We start from the raw sequence: 9,408 nt of genomic DNA, 5'->3' as shown, positions 1-9,408 counted from the left end.
CTAGTGTAGTCTACCTTCCGCTGCATGGTAATAGGTTTAATTTTATCGTTTGTCTTCAAAACTCCCATGTTCTGAAGACTTTCATAAAAATCGCCTATTCCCCCCTCTAGTGATATAACACACTTTCAATTGGTATCAGAGCGAGGTGCTCCCTTATTCTGTGTGATTCGGTTTAACCACCTAGAGTTTTAGCTATGTCGACTGTAGGGATAATTAAATTCTCCGCTGCGTGCCCTGTCTTTGATGGAACTGAATATCCCTACTGGAAGAATAAGAGCGCATGCATCTTGAAGCCATTGACGTCTACCTATGGTATGTCGTCAAGAACGGCGTTCCCAAGGCTGGAGAAGGTGGCACTGCTGCTGACGTCAAGAAGTTCGTTCAACTGGACTCTACTGCCAAGAATATCATCTGTGGTCATCTGACCAAAGGACAGTATGGCCGTGTGAGTGCTTTGAAGACATCCAAGCTGGTCTGGGACTGGCTCTCCAAGGTCAATGAAGGCATCTCAACCAGAGAGATCAGAGAATCAGTGTCCTTCGCAACCTCTTCAACCGCTTCAAGCGAAATGACAATGAGAATGTCCAGAACACATTTGACCGACTCACTGACATCACAAATGAGCTTCAAGCCCTCGGTGCCACTGAGATTACCAAACACGAAGTCGTCAAGACGCTGCTAAGATCACTTGATAGTTCGTTTGACATCCTGGCCCTGATGATTCAAGAACGTCCTGATTTCAAGACACTCGATCCGTCTGACATACTTGAGAGGCTCAACACACATGAGTTTCAGCTTTCGGAGAAAAGAGATAATCTACGGGTCCAAACTATGGGCGAACTCGTGCCTTGAGGCAAAAGCTGTCTCCCTCATCTGAAGAAGGAATCTGACAGCAGTTCTGATGATCCTGAAGATATGGAAAGGAAACTTTGCTATGCTTGTCAGAGAAGTTCCAAAAATTCACCAAGGAAGAAAGCTTCAGAAAAGTCTTTCCCGATCAAGTTCAGGAATGATGAAGCTCCTGCTCATGACTACAAAAAGAAAACATGTCAACAAGTGCAGAAACTTGCCACTTCATCCTGAGTGTCCACAGTGGGACAATGAGAACAAAAAGAAGAAGAAGAGCAAGGAATATGACTCTGACGACAAGAAGAAGAAGAAGATACTCAAAGTCTTCTTCCAAGTCTTCTTCAAAGTCTTCATCACACAAGAAGAGCTCATTTGGCAAGGCACGTGCATTTGTTGGCAAGGAATGGGATTCAGAGAGGAAGTCTGCCTTCTGAGGAGGCCGGAGGTGGAGTCTGAGGAGGAGTCCGATTCTGGCGTCGCAAGTCTGGCTACAGCATACGTTGCCAAGTCCATCTTCAACACTGAAGACAATGACTTCATCACCGACACCGATGCAAATGACAAGGACTACTCCGCTCCTACCTACTGCTTCATGGCACGCGGTGCCAAGGTAAACACATGCACTACTCACTATCAAACATCTAGTGACGATGACTCTGATTGTGGTTCAAAACCTAGCTACAAAACACTTGCTAAAATTGCAACTGAACAACAGAAAGCTATGGAACATATTCAAAACTGTTAGACAGAGCGATGATCTGTTAGGTGCTGAAATGACTCGATCTGAATCCTTAATGTAAGACATAAAAAATCTTCACGTTAAGTATCAGGAACTTGAAAGTCGTCATGAACTCTCTTCAACAACTCATGAAAAGCTTTCCTATGATTATCTTCAAAGGAAGCAAGATCTTGAGAAATTGAGAGAGGTTCATGAAGATCTTCATAAGGAAAACGAGTCACTTCGCGCCAAACAGATCAGCTCCGCTCCGGAAGGATTTGAACCACCATGTCTTAAATGCATTGAGCGTGATAATGCTACTTCTGTTGCTGAATGTTCTACTGCTACTGCTGTTGCAATATCTTCAACTGTTGATGTGGTAACTAACCCCTCTGCTGAGGATACCACCGCTATTGCTGATGAGAATGCTAGGTTGAAGACATTTGTCGGAGTAAATAGCCATGGGTAGCCTAGCCGGCTTCCCCTGGCCCTTCTGAAAAAATTACTAGCCCGTCCGGCTCTCAGGAATCCAAGATGTGGGGCCGCCTTCCCCTTGCTGGCTGTCACCCAGGCCAGCTCAAAGAAGGCGGCCCGACTTTACCCCTCATGAAGAAAACCATGGGAGGCCGACTCGAAGAAGCCGGCTCCAAGATGCCGACTCCAAGAAGCCGGCCATGAGGAGGCCGACTCCAAGAAGCCGGCTCCCATAAAGCGGTCGAGACCGTACCCTCAAAGTTTGCATCCACCTAGCGGCGATGAGACGGGGCGTGGCTACAGTAAAGCCTGCCACCCCCGAATCCCGGAGCACGCCTGGCACAGTGTGCCATACGGAGTGGCCATGACCCGTCCGGCGCGGCACTGTTGCCATGTTGACCCTGATGTCATCCACGACGGGCTACCAGTACGGCCCACAGGCGGTGGGCCCCTTCGGGCAGAGAGACACCCGAGGCGGCCTGGCCTCCCCCAGTCGGCCCGAGACGGGGCCGGCTCCCCACAGCCGGCTCACTTCCCCCCTCGAAGAAGACGCCCCATTAAGGAGAAAAGACGCGGTAAGGCTACGGTAATCGCCTGCCGGACGGCGGCACTGTAGCCACGCTTACCTCGACGAAGCTCTCGTCATCAGGATGAGGCAACAGTAACCAGCCATCGACAAGACCCTTGGCAGTGGGGCCTGCCTGTTGCCAAGGAGTTGGTAGCCGGCGGGACCCACCAGCCGGCGGGCCCCAGCAGTCGGCGCAGAAGCCGGCGAGCGCGGTCACAGAGGCTGGGCCCCGCGCCCAGTCGGATTACCATTGTACCCCCGGGGGGTAGGCCTATATAAACCCCCCGGGGCACCCATGCAAAGGGTTGGACCCCCAGCTAGATTTAGGCACCACACAAGGAGGAAGCAAGCAGCCGTGCCCTTCTTCCTCCTCCCACCGAACAGCTCAAGGAGCATTGTGTAGCTACTTGTTCATCTAGTGATCATGCGGAGACCCCGCAGAGCAGCAGTAGGGGTGTTATCTCCACGGAGAGCCCCGAAGCTGGGTAAGATTCGCCGGCGTGCATGTCTTCGCCTCCTCCCGTTTCCAGGCACCGGCGACGTCTTACTGGCTCCCACAATGATAAGCCACCCGTTGGTATATGTCGCACCTACCACCCGACATTTGGCGCCCACCGTGGGGCCAGGTGCACCGTCGTCCGGAGACCTGTTCTAGGACGGGAACCCTCTTCCTCCCCAGCGGCGTAGCCAGCCCGGCACACCCGATGGCGCTTGCCATGATGCGCTGCAAGGCGTCACCAGCATCTGCGCGGCGAGCAGCCTCGCCGATCTCCTCGACGAAACCCTCATCTCCGACGAGCTCGCCTCTGATGCGGGCACCGACCACCTCGCCAACCTCCTCGGCCAGCTCCATGTCTCCAGCGAGCCCGCTGTGGATATGGAGTCGGTTGGCTCCACCGACCCGATCCTGTCGACTCCGACACGGCCTCCTTCGACACCTTCCCCACCAACGTCTCGATTCTACAACGACCCACTTCCTCGACCGACGGCTGCGATACGGTCACCACCGAAGTGATGGTCATCGGCCACGGCGGCCCGACCGGCGAGAGCGCCCACGACGTCCCGCACGTGGCGGCCCACGACTTGTCCAACCCACTCCCGGCTAATGCCGACGACGAAGCACTGGAGGCACGCCACCTCGCCCTCCTTGCAGAGGGCCGGAGGCTAGCTTCCATGAGATGCCTCACAGAGGCCTACCAGCGCGAAGCTGACCGCGCCGCCTTCGGCACGCCGGCCCCGGGCGGGCCAAGCCGGGCCGGCCTTGTCAAGCAACGTGGCGCCATCATCGTCGACACGCTGGGAGTCGACCGCCCAGTCTACGCCACTCCACTCGAGAACCTGCGCGCCGCCCAGGCGGCCGTGGACGAGTTGGACGGCTTGGAGGCCGAAGACCTCCCCCACATGACCCGGCGCATCCAGCAGCTGATCGATGCAGCCGCACAGCGGCACGAAGCCGACGCCCGCGCGGGAAGCCCTCCCCCGCACCGAGATCACGGCGCGACGTCCCGGACATCGACTACGAGCAACACCCGCGCGCGGCACGAGAAAGAGCCGGCGGCCAGCCGAAGCCGGACCCGAATCTCCATCGAGCGAGACGCGGACGGCCATCCCCGAGCCATGGAATGGTAGGGCAACCCGCCTCCGCCTCGACCCTGTGGAGAGAGATATCCCACCCCGCCGCCAGTGGCACACCCGACTCTCAGCGGCCGACTAGGTCGCCGCGAAGGAGTCGGCGAGAACGACACCCGCCATCGGATCGACCGCCTGGCGCGATCCCTGGCGCTGGAAGAAGAAGACGATGTCGGCCCGCTTGTTTCGGCCCCCGCATCCGCGACGAGCCTTTCCCCAAAGGGTTCTCGCTCCCAAGACACACGCCCAAGTACGACGGCTCCGTGAAGCCGGAAGATTGGTTGATCGACTACTCCACGGCGGTCAGCATAGCCAACGGCAACCGGCGCGTTGCCGTGAAGTACGTGCCCCTCATGCTGCAAGGCACGGCGCGGACTTGGCTCAACAACCTCAAGCCTCTCAGCATCAACGGCTGGCTAGATTTCACCGAAGCTTTCATCCGCAACTTCACCAGCACCTACAAGCGGGCCCCCAAGCCCAGGCAGCTCTCCCTGTGCGTATAGGGCCCGGCCGAGTCCACTCGCGACTACATCACACGTTGGGCCGAGCTCTGCAATTCTTGCGAGGGGGTGCACGAGGTGCAAGCCATAGAATACTTCACAGCGGGTGCCGAGAAGGTACCCTCCTCAAGCACAAGCATCTCTACGACGAGCTGGCTACCCTCGACGAGCTTCTGGACATAGCGGACAAATATGCGACCGCCGACTCCTCAATGAAGACCGAGCTCGGGTAGACGCGTCCGGAAAAGTACTCAACCCGGCGCCCAAGACGCCGGCTGGGGATTCCGGCCGACGCCACACCCGAACGACCACAAGCGCAAGGGCCCCGCGCCGCCTCCCGCCAGTCGGCAGGTGGCCACAGTTGAAGACGTGCCGCCTGAAGGGCGGCCCGCGCCCAAGAAACCCAAGGGCGGCCGGCCGGCTTGGCAGCCGGCCTTCTCCTACGAGCAAACTCTCGACGCCCCTGCAAGTTCCACAGCGGCGCGAAGCCGTCCAACCACACAACCCGGAAGTGCCATTGGCTCACCCGAATCTCCAAAGGCGAGGGGCTCGCGCCGCCTCCGCCTGCCGGCCCGCCGCCTCCGGCCCTCCGCCGCCTCCGGCTCGGCCCGCAGTCGGAGCCGTGCATGACGAGTTCCCTGACGAGCAAGCAACCTACATCGTCTTTACAAGCCAGCCCGAAGACCGGCGCAGCAAACGCCGAGAGCACCAGGAAGTCAGCATGGTCGCTGCCAACCCCGCCACACATGCATTGGTCAGAAAAGCCCATCAGCTGGAGCCGGGCCGACCATCCAGAGGTGATGCCGTCTCCCGGCTCTTATGCGCTGGTCCTGGAAGCCACCCTCGCGACGGACAGACGCGCTGCCCGCTTCTCCCGCGTGCTGATAGACGGCGGGAGCAGCATCAACATCCTGTACCATGATACCCCGGAGAAGCTAAATGTCAAGACGACGCAGCTCATGCCTACTCGAACAGTGTTCCATGGCATCGTACCCGGCCTGTCCTGCGCCCCCATTGGAAAAATCAAGATTGATGTACTTTTTGGGGACAAGGAGCATTTCCGCCGGGAAGCGATCTGGTTTGAAGTGGTGGACCTGGAGAGCCCTTACCATGCATTGCTTGGCCAACCTGCCTTGGCCAAATTCATGGCAGTTCCCCACTATGCATACCTCAAGATGCAGATACCGAGCACCAAAGGCGTCATCACCGTAGCCGACGATTACAAGAAGTCCTCTGAGTGCGCGGCAGCCAGCAGCCGGCTGGCCGAGTCCCTTGTGATTGCCGAAGAAAAGAAGATGCTGGACCGAGTCGTGGCCATAGCCGCCAAGCAGTCGGCCGTGTCCCCCGACCCCAAGGAGCACGATGCTCAAGGGTCCTTCCAGCCGGCCAAGGAGACGAAGAAGATACCTCTTGACCCCGAGCATCCAGAGAGGTTTGCTGTCATCGGGGCAAGCCTGAACAGCAAATAGGAAGGCGAGCTCGTCGATTTCCTCCGTGAGAATTGGGACATCTTTGCGTGGTCCCCCAAGGACATGCCGGGTGTTCTGAGGAAATTCGCCGAGCACAAACTACACGTCGAGAAGACGCAAAGCCAGTCAAACAACCCCTTCGCCGACTGTCGGAGGAGAAACGCAGGATTGTGGGAGAGGAGATAGCCCGGCTTCTGGCAGCCGGCTTCATTATGGAAGTTTTCTTTCCAGAGTGGCTCGCCAACCCGGTCCTCGTGCTAAAGAAGAACAACAAGTGGCGCATGTGTATAGACTACACGAGCCTCAACAAGGCTGCCCCAAAGATCCCTTTGCCCTGCCAAGGATTGACCAAGTGATAGACTCCACGGCCGGATGCGAGCTGTTGAGTTTCTTGGATGCTTACTCAGGATACACCAGATAAAGCTAGATCCGGACGACCGCCTGAAGACCGCCTTCATCACGCCATTGGAGCCTTCTGCTACCTGACTATGACATTCGGCTTAAGAAATGCCGGTGCCACTTTTCAGCGTTGCATGCAGAAGTGCCTCCTCAGCTCAGCAACTCGGCAGAAACGCTCACGTCTACGTGGACGACATTGTGGTGAAGACGGAGAAGCGCGGCACCTTGCTGGAACCTCAAGAAACGTTTGAGAACCTACGCCGGTTCCAAATCAAGCTCAACCCCGAGAAATGCGTGTTCGGAGTGCCAGCCGGCCAGCTCCTAGGCTTCCTGGCTCCTGGTCTCCGAACGCGGCATCGAATGCAACCCGGTGAAGATCAAGGCCATCGAGAGAATGGCGATCCCCACCAAGCTTCGAGACATCAAAGTTCACCGGGTGCTTGGCCTCCTTGAACCGCTTCATCAGCCGGCTCGGAGAGAAAGCTCTCCCCCTCTACCGCCTCATGAAGAAGAGCACTCACTTCGAGTGGAACGACCAGGCCGACCAAGCTTTTCACGAGCTGAAGAAGATGCTGGCCACGCCGCCTGTCCTTCGGCGCCGACTGAGAAAGAGCCCATGCTCCTCTACATTCGCCGCAACCAGCCGGGTGGTCAGCACCGTCATCGTAGTCCAACGCCCAGAAGAAGGCCGAGCCCAGCCGGTCCAGAGGCCGGTGTATTATTTGAGCGAGGTGCTGTCCGCTTCAAAAGCAGAACTACCCGCACTACCAGAAGATGTGTTACGGCGTGTACTTCACCGCAAGAAGCTGAAGCCCTACTTTCAAGAGCATCCCGTCACGGTCGTATGCACCGCCCCGCTGGCCGAGATCATAGGCAGCCGGGACGCATCCGGCCGGGTGGCGAAATGGGCCATCGAGCTGGCCCCTACACGATCTTCTACCAGCCCCGCACCGCCATCAAGTCCCAAGCACTGGCCGACTTCCTCGTCGACTGGGCCGAGACCCAGTACCTGCCGCCGGCTCCCGACTCCACCATTGGCGCATGCACTTTGACGGATGTCCAAGATGCGCACCGGCTTGGGAGCCGGCATCGTCCTCACCTCTCCCAAAGGCGACAAGCTCAGATACACGCTGCAAATTCACTTTGCCGCCTCCAACAACGTGGCCGAGTACGAGGCGCTCATACACGGGCTCCGGCTTGCCAAGAACTCGGCATTCGCCGGATCCTATGTTATGGCGACTCGGACTTGGTGGTCCAGCAATCATCCGGCGACTGGGACGCCAAGGACGCAAATATGGCAAGCTACCGCTTCCTGTCAACAACTCAGCGGATACTTTGAAGGATGCGAGTTCCTCCACGTACCGCGAGCCGACAACGAGCCAGCCGATGCCCTGGCTCGAATAGGCTCCACTCGGCAAGCAATACCAACCGGCGTCGCTCTACAACACCTCCTCAAGCCGTCCATCAATCTGTATCCAGAGTCCGATTCCATCTTCGTGCCGCCTGACCCCGACGCGGCCGGGTCCGGCTCGAAGAACCAAGCAGGCGACCCCGGGACTTCAGTAGTCGGCCCGGGGACTTCGGCAACCGGCTCGGGGACTGCCACACCCGGCTCGGGGACTGCAGTAGCCGGCCCGGGGACTGCACCAGCACACAGCCGGCGGCCGACTCCAGCATTTCACCACCCAGCCCGCCCACCCTGGTGGCTGTAGCCACATTGGCAGTGGGAGAAGTCGCGGCTCCGTCATGGGCTCAGTCCATCGTCAACTTCCTAGTAAACCAAGATCTGCCGGCTGACGAAGCAGAGGCAAGACAAGTCCAACGCCGAGCCAGAGCATACACAATCGTCAACAGAGAGCTCGTCAAGCGCAGTGTCACTGGAGTTCTCCAGCGATGCGTCGAGCAAGAGAAGGGCATTGCAATCCTCAGAGACATTCACCAAGGAGAATGCGGCCACCATGCGGCCTCAAGATCACTCGTCGCCAAAGCCTTCCGCCATGGTTTCTTTTGGCCGACTGCCTTGGATGACGCCAAGGAATTAGTTAAATATTGCAAAGGGTGCCAACTTTTCAGCTCCAAGCAACACATGCCGGCTTCGGCACTCAAGACCATTCCCCTCAACTGGCCCTTCGCCGTTTGGGGACTGGACATGGTGGGCCCATTCAAGACGGTGCACGGCGGCATGACGCATTTGCTCGTCGCCGTGGACAAATTCACCAAGTGGATTGAGGCAAAGCCGATCAAGAAGCTGAATGGGCCGACTGCTGTAACATTCATCGCAAACATAACAACTCGGTACGGCGTGCCACACAGCATCATCACCGACAATGGCACGAATTTTGCCAAAGGAGCCTTGGCACGTTTCTGCGCAGCCCAAGGTATTCGGCTGGACTTAGCGTCCGTCGCCCACCCGCAGTCAAACGGCCAGGTCGAGCGAGCCAACGGCCTCATCCTCTCCGGCATCAAGCCCCGACTGGTCATACCTCTGGAGCGTTCAGCGGGCTGTTGGCTCGATGAGCTGCCGGCTGTCCTCTGGAGTCTGCGCACTACACCAAACAAGTCAACCGGCTTCACCCCTTTCTTCCTTGTGTATGGTGCCGAGGCGGTCATCCCAACTGACATCGAGTTCGACTCGCCTCGAGTAACCATGTACACTGAAGCGGAGGCCAAGGAAGCACGAGAAGACGGCGTAGACCTGCTGGAGGAAAGCCGGCTGTTAGCCCTCAGCCGGTCTGCCATCTACCAGCAGGGTTTGCGCCGCTACCACAGCTGGAAGGTCAGGCCAAGATCTTTTCAAGAGGG

The sequence above is a fragment of the Triticum urartu genome, chromosome 3 (assembly GCF_003073215.2).
Source record: "Triticum urartu cultivar G1812 chromosome 3, Tu2.1, whole genome shotgun sequence".
NCBI classification, from domain to species: Eukaryota; Viridiplantae; Streptophyta; class Magnoliopsida; order Poales; family Poaceae; genus Triticum; species Triticum urartu.
The sequence above is the reverse complement of the archived record's forward strand: the minus strand, read 5'-3'. Positions refer to the sequence as shown.